This window comes from Heptranchias perlo, chromosome 7 (assembly GCF_035084215.1).
Source record: "Heptranchias perlo isolate sHepPer1 chromosome 7, sHepPer1.hap1, whole genome shotgun sequence".
Lineage (NCBI taxonomy): Eukaryota > Metazoa > Chordata > Chondrichthyes > Hexanchiformes > Hexanchidae > Heptranchias > Heptranchias perlo.
Window position 1 is genome coordinate 98,973,275 of NC_090331.1, and position 13,095 is coordinate 98,986,369.

A 13,095-nucleotide genomic window follows, 5' to 3' on the forward strand; every position below is an offset into this window, starting at 1 on the left:
AGCAAAAAGATTTTATCTTCAAATACAAGACCTTTTCGTGGTTTTGATGTTTTTCAGCAAATGAACATATTTCAGCGAGCTCGAAGTTTTTTCCTTCATCGCGGAAGATTTTATCTGAAAATACAAGAACTTTTCGTGGTTCTTGTCAATTTTTGTTGGTTTTCATCTCATGAACTTAATTCAGTCAGCTGGATCTTTCTTCTTCAAAGCAAAAAGATTTTATCTTCAAATACAAGAACTTTTCGTGGTTTTGTTGGTTTTCAGCAAATTAACATATTTCAGCGAGCTGGGAGTTTTTACTTTCATAGCGTAAGATTTTATCTTAAACGACAAGAACTTTTCGTGGTTCTTGTCAATTTTTGTTGGTTTTCATCTAATGAACTTATTTCAGTCAGCCAGATCTTTCTTCTTCAAAGCAAAAAGATTTTATCTTCAAATACAAGAACTTTTCGTGGTTTTGATGGTTTTCAGCAAATGAACATATTTCAGCGAGCTCGAAGTTTTTTCCTTAATAGCGTAAGATTTTATCTTAAAAGACAAGAACTGTTCGTGGTTCTTGTCAATTTTTGTTGGTTTTCATCTGATGAACTTATTTCAGTCAGCTGGATCTTTCTTCTTCAAAGGAAAAAGATTTTATCTTCAAATACAAGAACTTTTCGTGGTTCTTGTCAATTTTTGTTGCTTTTTTTCTGATGAACTTATTGCAGTCAGCCGGATCTTTCTTCTTCAAAGCAAATAGATTTTATCTTCAACCACAAGAACTTTTCGTGCTTTTGTTGGTTTTCAGCAAATGAACATATTTCAGCGAGCCAGAAGGTTTTTCTTTAATAGCGTAAGATATTATCTTAAAATACAAGAACTTTTCGTGGTTCTTGTCAATTTTTGTTGGTTTTCATCGAATGAACTTATTTCAGTCAGCTGGATCTTTCTTCTTCAAAGCAAAAAGATTTTATCTTCAAATACAAGAACTTTTCGTGGTTTTGTTGGTTTTCAGCAAATGAACATATTTCAGCGAGCAAGAAGTTTTTTCTTTAATAGCGTAAGATTTCATCTTAAAATACAAGAACTTATCGTGGTTCTTCTCGATTTTTGTTGGTTTTCATCTAATGAACTTATTTCAGTCAGCTAGATCTTTCTTCTTCAAAGCAAAAAAATTTCACCTTCAAATACAAGAACTTTTCGTGGTTTTGTTGGTTTTCAGCAAATGAACACATTTCAGCGAGCAAGAAGCTTTATCTTAAAAAGCGTAAGATTTTATCTTAAAATACAAGAACTTTTCGTGGTTCTTGTCAATTTTTGTTGGTTTTCATCTAATGAACTTATTTCAGTCAGCTAGATCTTTCTTCTTCAAAGCAAAAAGATTTTATCTTCAAATACAAGAACTTTTCGTGGTTTTGATGGTTTTCAGCAAATGAACATATTTCAGCGAGCTCGAAGTTTTTTCCTTAATAGCGTAAGATTTTATCTTAAAATACAAGAACTTTTCGTGGTTCTTGTCAATTTTTGTTGGTTTTCATCTCATGAACTTAATTCAATCAGCTGGATCTTTCTTCTTCAAAGCAAAAAGATTTTATCTTCAAATACAAGAACTTTTTGTGGTTTTGTTGGTTTTCAGCAAATTAACATATTTCAGCGAGCTGGGAGTTTTTACTTTCATAGCGGAAGATTTTATCTTAAACTACAAGAACTTTTCGTGGTTCTTGTCAATTTTTGTTGGTTTTCATCTAATGAACTTATTTCAGTCAGCCAGATCTTTCTTCTTCAAAGCCAAAAGATTTTATCTTCAAATACAAGAACTTTTCGTGGTTTTGATGGTTTTCAGCAAATGATCATATTTCAGCGATCTGGAAATTTTTTCCTTAATAGAGTAAGATTTTATGTTAAAATACAAGAACTTTTCGTGGTTCTTGTCAATTTTTGTTGCTTTTTTTCTGATGAACTTATTTCAGTCAGCCGGATCTTTCTTCTTCAAAGCAAATAGATTTTATCTTCAACTACAAGAACTTTTCGTGTTTTTGTTGGTTTTCAGCAAATGAACATATTTCAGCGAGCCAGAAGGTTTTTCTTTAATAGCGTAAGATATTATCTTAAAATACAAGAACTTTTCGTGGTTCTTGTCAATTTTTGTTGGTTTTCATCTGATGAACTTATTTCAGTCAGCTGGATCTTTCTTCTTCAAAGCAAAAAGATTTTATCTTCAAATACAAGAACTTTTCGTGGTTTTGTTGGTTTTCAGCAAATGAACATATTTCAGCGAGCAAGAAGTTTTTTCTTTAATAGCGTAAGATTTCATCTTAAAATACAAGAACTTATCGTGGTTCTTCTCGATTTTTGTTGGTTTTCATCTAATGAACTTATTTCAGTCAGCTAGATCTTTCTTCTTCAAAGCAAAAAAATTTCACCTTCAAATACAAGAACTTTTCGTGGTTTTGTTGGTTTTCAGCAAATGAACACATTTCAGCGAGCAAGAAGCTTTATCTTAAAAAGCGTAAGATTTTATCTTAAAATACAAGAACTTTTCGTGGTTCTTGTCAATTTTTGTTGGTTTTCATCTAATGAACTTATTTCAGTCAGCTAGATCTTTCTTCTTCAAAGCAAAAAGATTTTATCTTCAAATACAAGAACTTTTCGTGGTTTTGATGGTTTTCAGCAAATGAACATATTTCAGCGAGCTCGAAGTTTTTTCCTTAATAGCGTAAGATTTTATCTTAAAATACAAGAACTTTTCGTGGTTCTTGTCAATTTTTGTTGGTTTTCATCTCATGAACTTAATTCAATCAGCTGGATCTTTCTTCTTCAAAGCAAAAAGATTTTATCTTCAAATACAAGAACTTTTCGTGGTTTTGTTGGTTTTCAGCAAATTAACATATTTCAGCGAGCTGGGAGTTTTTACTTTCATAGCGGAAGATTTTATCTTAAACTACAAGAACTTTTCGTGGTTCTTGTCAATTTTTGTTGGTTTTCATCTAATGAACTTATTTCAGTCAGCCAGATCTTTCTTCTTCAAAGCAAAAAGATTTTATCTTCAAATACAAGAACTTTTCGTGGTTTTGATGGTTTTCAGCAAATGATCATATTTCAGCGATCTGGAAATTTTTTCCTTAATAGAGTAAGATTTTATGTTAAAATACAAGAACTTTTCGTGGTTCTTGTCAATTTTTGTTGCTTTTTTTCTGATGAACTTATTTCAGTCAGCCGGATCTTTCTTCTTCAAAGCAAATAGATTTTATCTTCAACTACAAGAACTTTTCGTGTTTTTGTTGGTTTTCAGCAAATGAACATATTTCAGCGAGCCAGAAGGTCTTTCTTTAATAGCGTAAGATATTATCTTAAAATACAAGAACTTTTCGTGGTTCTTGTCAATTTTTGTTGGTTTTCATCTGATGAACTTATTTCAGTCAGCTGGATCTTTCTTCTTCAAAGCAAAAAGATTTTATCTTCAAATACAAGAACTTTTCGTGGTTTTGTTGGTTTTCAGCAAATGAACATATTTCAGCGAGCAAGAAGTTTTTTCTTTAATAGCGTAAGATTTCATCTTAAAATACAAGAACTTATCGTGGTTCTTCTCGATTTTTGTTGGTTTTCATCTAATGAACTTATTTCAGTCAGCTCGATCTTTCTTCTTCAATGCAAAAAAATTTCACCTTCAAATACAAGAACTTTTCGTGGTTTTGTTGGTTTTCAGCAAATGAACACATTTCAGCGAGCAAGAAGCTTTATCTTAAAAAGCGTAAGATTTTATCTTAAAATACAAGAACTTTTCGTGGTTCTTGTCAATTTTTGTTGGTTTTCATCTAATGAACTTATTTCAGTCAGCTAGATTTTTCTTCTTCAAAGCAAAAAGATTTTATCTTCAAATACAAGAACTTTTCGTGGTTTTGATGGTTTTCAGCAAATGAACATATTTCAGCGAGCTCGAAGTTTTTTCCTTAATAGCGTAAGATTTTATCTTAAAATACAAGAACTTTTCGTGGTTCTTGTCAATTTTTGTTGGTTTTCATCTCATGAACTTAATTCAATCAGCTGGATCTTTCTTCTTCAAAGCAAAAAGATTTTATCTTCAAATACAAGAACTTTTCGTGGTTTTGTTGGTTTTCAGCAAATTAACATATTTCAGCGAGCTGGGAGTTTTTACTTTCATAGCGTAAGATTTTATCTTAAACTACAAGAACTTTTCGTGGTTCTTGTCAATTTTTGTTGGTTTTCATGTAATGAACTTATTTCAGTCAGCCAGATCTTTCTTCTTCAAAGCAAAAAGATTTTATCTTCAAATACAAGAACTTTTCGTGGTTTTGATGGTTTTCAGCAAATGATCATATTTCAGCGATCTGGAAATTTTTTCCTTAATAGAGTAAGATTTTATGTTAAAATACAAGAACTTTTCGTGGTTCTTGTCAATTTTTGTTGCTTTTTTTCTGATGAACTTATTTCAGTCAGCCGGATCTTTCTTCTTCAAAGCAAATAGATTTTATCTTCAACGACAAGAACTTTTCGTGTTTTTGTTGGTTTTCAGCAAATGAACATATTTCAGCGAGCCAGAAGGTTTTTCTTTAATAGCGTAAGATATTATCTTAAAATACAAGAACTTTTCGTGGTTCTTGTCAATTTTTGTTGGTTTTCATCGAATGAACTTATTTCAGTCAGCTGGATCTTTCTTCTTCAAAGCAAAAAGATTTTATCTTCAAATACAAGAACTTTTCGTGGTTTTGTTGGTTTTCAGCAAATGAACAGATTTCAGCGAGCAAGTAGTTTTTTCTTTAATAGTGTAAGATTTTATCTTAAAAGACAAGAACTTTTCGTGGTTCTTGTCAATTTTTGTTGGTTTTCATCTAATGAACTTATTTCAGTCAGCTGGATCTTTCTTCTTCAAAGCAAAAAGATTTTATCTTCAAATACAAGAACTTTTCGTGGTTTTGTTGGTTTTCAGCAAATTAACATATTTCAGCGAGCTGGGAGTTTTTTCCTTAATAGCGTAAGATTTTATCTTAAAAGACAAGAACTGTTCGTGGTTCTTGTCAATTTTTGTTGGTTTTCATCTAATGAACTTATTTCAGTCAGCTGGATCTTTCTTCTTCAAAGCAAAAAGATTTTATCTTCAAATACAAGAACTTTTCGTGGTTTTGATGGTTTTCAGCAAATGATCATATTTCAGCGATCTGGAAGTTTTTTCCTTAATAGAGTAAGATTTTATGTTAAAATACAAGAACTTTTCGTGGTTCTTGTCAATTTTTGTTGCTTTTTTTCTGATGAACTTATTGCAGTCAGCCGGATCTTTCTTCTTCAAAGCAAATAGATTTTATCTTCAACTACAAGAACTTTTCGTGCTTTTGTTGGTTTTCAGCAAATGAACATATTTCAGCGAGCCAGAAGGTTTTTCTTTAATAGCGTAAGACATTATCTTAAAATACAAGAACTTTTCGTGGTTATTGTCAATTTTTGTTGGTTTTCATCTAATGAACTTATTTCAGTCAGCTCGATCTTTCTTCTTCAAAGCAAAAAGATGTTATCTTCAAATACAAGAACTTTTTGTGGTTTTGATGGTTTTCAGCAAATGAACATATTTCAGCGAGCTCGAAGTTTTTTCCTTCATCGCGGAAGATTTTATCTGAAAATACAAGAACTTTTCGTGGTTCTTGTCAATTTTTGTTGGTTTTCATCTCATGAACTTAATTCAGTCAGCTGGATCTTTCTTCTTCAAAGCAAAAAGATTTTATCTTCAAATACAAGAACTTTTCGTGGTTTTGTTGGTTTTCAGCAAATTAACATATTTCAGCGAGCTGGGAGTTTTTACTTTCATAGCGTAAGATTTTATCTTAAACGACAAGAACTTTTCGTGGTTCTTGTCAATTTTTGTTGGTTTTCATCTAATGAACTTATTTCAGTCAGCCAGATCTTTCTTCTTCAAAGCAAAAAGATTTTATCTTCAAATACAAGAACTTTTCGTGGTTTTGATGGTTTTCAGCAAATGAACATATTTCAGCGAGCTCGAAGTTTTTTCCTTAATAGCGTAAGATTTTATCTTAAAAGACAAGAACTGTTCGTGGTTCTTGTCAATTTTTGTTGGTTTTCATCTGATGATCTTATTTCAGTCAGCTGGATCTTTCTTCTTCAAAGGAAAAAGATTTTATCTTCAAATACAAGAACTTTTCGTGGTTTTGATGGTTTTCAGCAAATGATCATATTTCAGCGATCTGGAAGTTTTTTCCTTAATAGAGTAGGATTTTATGTTAAAATACAAGAACTTTTCGTGGTTCTTGTCAATTTTTGTTGCTTTTTTTCTGATGAACTTATTGCAGTCAGCCGGATCTTTCTTCTTCAAAGCAAATAGATTTTATCTTCAACCACAAGAACTTTTCGTGCTTTTGTTGGTTTTCAGCAAATGAACATATTTCAGCGAGCCAGAAGGTTTTTCTTTAATAGCGTAAGATATTATCTTAAAATACAAGAACTTTTCGTGGTTCTTGTCAATTTTTGTTGGTTTTCATCTAATGAACTTATTTCAGTCAGCTGGATCTTTCTTCTTCAAAGCAAAAAGATTTTATCTTCAAATACAAGAACTTTTCGTGGTTTTGATGGTTTTCAGCAAATGAACATATTTCAGCGAGCTCGAAGTTTTTTCCTTAATAGCGTAAGATTTTATCTTAAAATACAAGAACTTTTCGTGGTTCTTGTCAATTTTTGTTGGTTTTCATCTCATGAACTTAATTCAATCAGCTGGATCTTTCTTCTTCAAAGCAAAAAGATTTTATCTTCAAATACAAGAACTTTTCGTGGTTTTGTTGGTTTTCAGCAAATTAACATATTTCAGCGAGCTGGGAGTTTTTACTTTCATAGCGTAAGATTTTATCTTAAACTACAAGAACTTTTCGTGGTTCTTGTCAATTTTTGTTGGTTTTCATCGAATGAACTTATTTCAGTCAGCCAGATCTTTCTTCTTCAAAGCAAAAAGATTTTATCTTCAAATACAAGAACTTTTCGTGGTTTTGATGGTTTTCAGCAAATGATCATATTTCAGCGATCTGGAAATTTTTTCCTTAATAGAGTAAGATTTTATGTTAAAATACAAGAACTTTTCGTGGTTCTTGTCAATTTTTGTTGCTTTTTTTCTGATGAACTTATTTCAGTCAGCCGGATCTTTCTTCTTCAAAGCAAATAGATTTTATCTTCAACTACAAGAACTTTTCGTGTTTTTGTTGGTTTTCAGCAAATGAACATATTTCAGCGAGCCAGAAGGTTTTTCTTTAATAGCGTAAGATATTATCTTAAAATACAAGAACTTTTCGTGGTTCTTGTCAATTTTTGTTGGTTTTCATCGAATGAACTTATTTCAGTCAGCTGGATCTTTCTTCTTCAAAGCAAAAAGATTTTATCTTCAAATACAAGAACTTTTCGTGGTTTTGTTGGTTTTCAGCAAATGAACAGATTTCAGCGAGCAAGTAGTTTTTTCTTTAATAGTGTAAGATTTTATCTTAAAAGACAAGAACTTTTCGTGGTTCTTGTCAATTTTTGTTGGTTTTCATCTAATGAACTTATTTCAGTCAGCTGGATCTTTATTCTTCAAAGCAAAAAGATTTTATCTTCAAATACAAGATCTTTTCGTGGTTTTGTTGGTTTTCAGCAAATTAACATATTTCAGCGAGCTGGGAATTTTTACTTTAATAGCGTAAGATTTCATCTTAAAATACAAGAACTTTTCGTGGTTCTTGTCAATTTTTGTTGGTTTTCATCTAATGAACTTATTTCAGTCAGCTAGATCATTCTTCTTCAAAGCAAAAAGATTTTATCTTCAAATACAAGAACTTTTCGTGGTTTTGTTGGTTTTCAGCAAATGAACAGATTTCAGCGACCCAGTAGTTTTTTCTTTAATAGCGTAAGATATTGTCTTAAAATACAAGAACTTTTCGTGGTTCTTGTCAATTTTTGTCGGTTTTCATCTAATGAACTTATTTCAGTCAGCTCGATCTTTCTTCTTCAAAGCAAAAAGATTTTATCTTCAAATACAAGAACTTTTCGTGGTTTTGATGCTTTTCAGCAAATGAACATATTTCAGCGAGCTGGAAGTTTCTTCCTTAATAGCGTAAGATTTTATCTTAAAATACAAGAACTTTTCGTGGTTCTTGTCAATTTTTGTTGATTTTCATCGAATGAACTTATTTCATTCAGCTGGATCTTTCTTCTTCAAAGCAAAAAGATTTTATCTTCAAATACAAGAACTTTTCGTGGTTTTGTTGGTTTTCAGCAAATTAACATATTTCAGTGAGATGGAAGTTTTTTAATTCATAGCGTAAGATTTTATCTTACAATACAAGAACTTTTCATGGTTCTTGTCAATTTTTGTTGGTTTTCATCGAATGAACTTATTTCAGTCAGCTGGATCTTTCTTCTTCAAAGCAAAAAGATTTTATCTTCAAATACAAGAACTTTTCGTGGTTTTGATGGTTTTCAGCAAATGAACATATTTCAGCGAGCAAGAAGTTTTTTCTTTAATAGCGTAAGATTTTATCTTAAAATACAAGAACTTTTCGTGGTTCTTGTCAATTTTTGTTGGTTTTCATCTGATGAACTTATTTCAGTCAGCTAGATCTTTCTTCTTCAAAGCAAAAAGATTTTATCTTCAAATACAAGAACTTTTCGTGGTTTTGATGGTTTTCAGCAAATGAACATATTTCAGCGAGCTCGAAGTTTTTTCCTTAATAGCGTAAGATTTTATCTTAAAAGACAAGAACTGTTCGTGGTTCTTGTCAATTTTTGTTGGTTTTCATCTAATGAACTTATTTCAGTCAGCTGGATCTTTCTTCTTCAAAGCAAAAAGATTTTATCTTCAAATACAAGAACTTTTCGTGGTTTTGATGGTTTTCAGCAAATGATCATATTTCAGCGATCTGGAAGTTTTTTCCTTAATAGAGTAGGATTTTATGTTAAAATACAAGAACTTTTCGTGGTTCTTGTCAATTTTTGTTGCTTTTTTTCTGATGAACTTATTGCAGTCAGCCGGATCTTTCTTCTTCAAAGCAAATAGATTTTATCTTCAACCACAAGAACTTTTCGTGCTTTTGTTGGTTTTCAGCAAATGAACATATTTCAGCGAGCCAGAAGGTTTTTCTTTAATAGCGTAAGATATTATCTTAAAATACAAGAACTTTTCGTGGTTCTTGTCAATTTTTGTTGGTTTTCATCTAATGAACTTATTTCAGTCAGCTGGATCTTTCTTCTTCAAAGCAAAAAGATTTTATCTTCAAATACAAGAACTTTTCGTGGTTTTGTTGGTTTTCAGCAAATGAACATATTTCAGCGAGCAAGAAGTTTTTTCTTTAATAGCGTAAGATTTCATCTTAAAATACAAGAACTTATCGTGGTTCTTCTCGATTTTTGTTGGTTTTCATCTAATGAACTTATTTCAGTCAGCTAGATCTTTCTTCTTCAATGCAAAAAAATTTCACCTTCAAATACAAGAACTTTTCGTGGTTTTGTTGGTTTTCAGCAAATGAACACATTTCAGCGAGCAAGAATCTTTATCTTAAAAAGCGTAAGATTTTATCTTAAAATACAAGAACTTTTCGTGGTTCTTGTCAATTTTTGTTGGTTTTCATCTAATGAACTTATTTCAGTCAGCTGGATCTTTCTTCTTCAAAGCAAAAAGATTTTATCTTCAAATACAAGAACTTTTCGTGGTTTTGATGGTTTTCAGCAAATGAACATATTTCAGCGAGCTCGAAGTTTTTTCCTTAATAGCGTAAGATTTTATCTTAAAATACAAGAACTTTTCGTGGTTCTTGTCAATTTTTGTTGGTTTTCATCTCATGAACTTAATTCAATCAGCTGGATCTTTCTTCTTCAAAGCAAAAAGATTTTATCTTCAAATACAAGAACTTTTCGTGGTTTTGTTGGTTTTCAGCAAATTAACATATTTCAGCGAGCTGGGAGTTTTTACTTTCATAGCGTAAGATTTTATCTTAAACTACAAGAACTTTTCGTGGTTCTTGTCAATTTTTGTTGGTTTTCATCTAATGAACTTATTTCAGTCAGCCAGATCTTTCTTCTTCAAAGCAAAAAGATTTTATCTTCAAATACAAGAACTTTTCGTGGTTTTGATGCTTTTCAGCAAATGAACATATTTCAGCGAGCTGGAAGTTTCTTCCTTAATAGCGTAAGATTTTATCTTAAAATACAAGAACTTTTCGTGGTTCTTGTCAATTTTTGTTGATTTTCATCGAATGAACTTATTTCATTCAGCGAGATCTTTCTTCTTCAAAGCAAAAAGATTTTATCTTCAAATACAAGAACTTTTCGTGGTTTTGTTGGTTTTCAGCAAATTAACATATTTCAGTGAGATGGAAGTTTTTTAATTCATAGCGTAAGATTTTATCTTACAATACAAGAACTTTTCATGGTTCTTGTCAATTTTTGTTGGTTTTCATCGAATGAACTTATTTCAGTCAGCTGGATCTTTCTTCTTCAAAGCAAAAAGATTTTATCTTCAAATACAAGAACTTTTCGTGGTTTTGATGGTTTTCAGCAAATGAACATATTTCAGCGAGCAAGAAGTTTTTACTTTAATAGCGTAAGATTTTATCTTAAAATACAAGAACTTTTCGTGGTTCTTGTCAATTTTTGTTGGTTTTCATCTGATGAACTTATTTCAGTCAGCTAGATCTTTCTTCTTCAAAGCAAAAAGATTTTATCTTCAAATACAAGAACTTTTCGTGGTTTTGATGGTTTTCAGCAAATGAACATATTTCAGCGAGCTCGAAGTTTTTTCCTTAATAGCGTAAGATTTTATCTTAAAAGACAAGAACTGTTCGTGGTTCTTGTCAATTTTTGTTGGTTTTCATCGAATGAACTTATTTCAGTCAGCTGGATCTTTCTTCTTCAAAGCAAAAAGATTTTATCTTCAAATACAAGAACTTTTCGTGGTTTTGATGGTTTTCAGCAAATGATCATATTTCAGCGATCTGGAAGTTTTTTCCTTAATAGAGTAAGATTTTATGTTAAAATACAAGAACTTTTCGTGGTTCTTGTCAATTTTTGTTGCTTTTTTTCTGATGAACTTATTGCAGTCAGCCGGATCTTTCTTCTTCAAAGCAAATAGATTTTATCTTCAACTACAAGAACTTTTCGTGCTTTTGTTGGTTTTCAGCAAATGAACATATTTCAGCGAGCCAGAAGGTTTTTCGTAAATAGCGTAAGATATTATCTTAAAATACAAGAACTTTTCGTGGTTCTTGTCAATTTTTGTTGGTTTTCATCTAATGAACTTATTTCAGTCAGCTGGATCTTTCTTCTTCAAAGCAAAAAGATTTTATCTTCAAATACAAGAACTTTTCGTGGTTTTGTTCCTTTTCAGCAAATGAACATATTTCAGCGAGCAAGAAGTTTTTTCTTTAATAGCGTAAGATTTCATCTTAAAATACAAGAACTTATCGTGGTTCTTCTCGATTTTTGTTGGTTTTCATCTAATGAACTTATTTCAGTCAGCTAGATCTTTCTTCTTCAATGCAAAAAAATTTCACCTTCAAATACAAGAACTTTTCGTGGTTTTGTTGGTTTTCAGCAAATGAACACATTTCAGCGAGCAAGAAGCTTTATCTTAAAAAGCGTAAGATTTTATCTTAAAATACAAGAACTTTTCGTGGTTCTTGTCAATTTTTGTTGGTTTTCATCTAATGAACTTATTTCAGTCAGCTAGATCTTTCTTCTTCAAAGCAAAAAGATTTTATCTTCAAATACAAGAACTTTTCGTGGTTTTGATGGTTTTCAGCAAATGAACATATTTCAGCGAGCTCGAAGTTTTTTCCTTAATAGCGGAAGATTTTATCTTAAAATACAAGAACTTTTCGTGGTTCTTGTCAATTTTTGTTGGTTTTCATCTCATGAACTTAATTCAGTCAGCTGGATCTTTCTTCTTCAAAGCAAAAAGATTTTATCTTCAAATACAAGAACTTTTCGTGGTTTTGTTGGTTTTCAGCAAATTAACATATTTCTGCGAGCTGGGAGTTTTTACTTTCATAGCGTAAGATTTTATCTTAAACTACAAGAACTTTTCGTGGTTCTTGTCAATTTTTGTTGGTTTTCATCTGATGAACTTATTTCAGTCAGCCAGATCTTTCTTCTTCAAAGCAAAAAGATTTTATCTTCAAACACAAGAACTTTTCGTGGTTTTGATGGTTTTCAGCAAATGAACATATTTCAGCGAGCTCGAAGTTTTTTCCTTAATAGCGTAAGATTTTATCTTAAAACACAAGAACTGTTCGTGGTTCTTGTCAATTTTTGTTGGTTTTCATCTAATGAACTTATTTCAGTCAGCTGGATCTTTCTTCTTCAAAGCAAAAAGATTTTATCTTCAAATACAAGAACTTTTCTTGGTTTTGATTGTTTTCAGCAAATGATCATATTTCAGCGATCTGGAATTTTTTTCCTTAATAGAGTAAGATTTTATGTTAAAATACAAGAACTTTTCGTGGTTCTTGTCAATTTTTGTTGCTTTTTTTCTGATGAACTTATTGCAGTCAGCCGGATCTTTCTTCTTCAAAGCAAATAGATTTTATCTTCAACTACAAGAACTTTTCGTGCTTTTGTTCGTTTTCAGCAAATGAACATATTTCAGCGAGCAAGAAGTTTTTTCTTTAATAGCGTAAGATTTCATCTTAAAATACAAGAACTTATCGTGGTTCTTCTCGATTTTTGTTGGTTTTCATCTAATGAACTTATTTCAGTCAGCTAGATCTTTCTTCTTCAATGCAAAAAAATTTCACCTTCAAATACAAGAACTTTTCGTGGTTTTGTTGGTTTTCAGCAAATGAACACATTTCAGCGAGCAAGAAGCTTTATCTTAAAAAGCGTAAGATTTTATCTTAAAATACAAGAACTTTTCGTGGTTCTTGTCAATTTTTGTTGGTTTTCATCCAATGAACTTATTTCAGTCAGCTAGATCTTTCTTCTTCAAAGCAAAAAGATTTTATCTTCAAATACAAGAACTTTTCGTGGTTTTGATGGTTTTCAGCAAATGAACATATTTCAGCGAGCTCGAAGTTTTTTCCTTAATAGCGTAAGATTTTATCTTAAAATACAAGAACTTTTCGTGGTTCTTGTCAATTT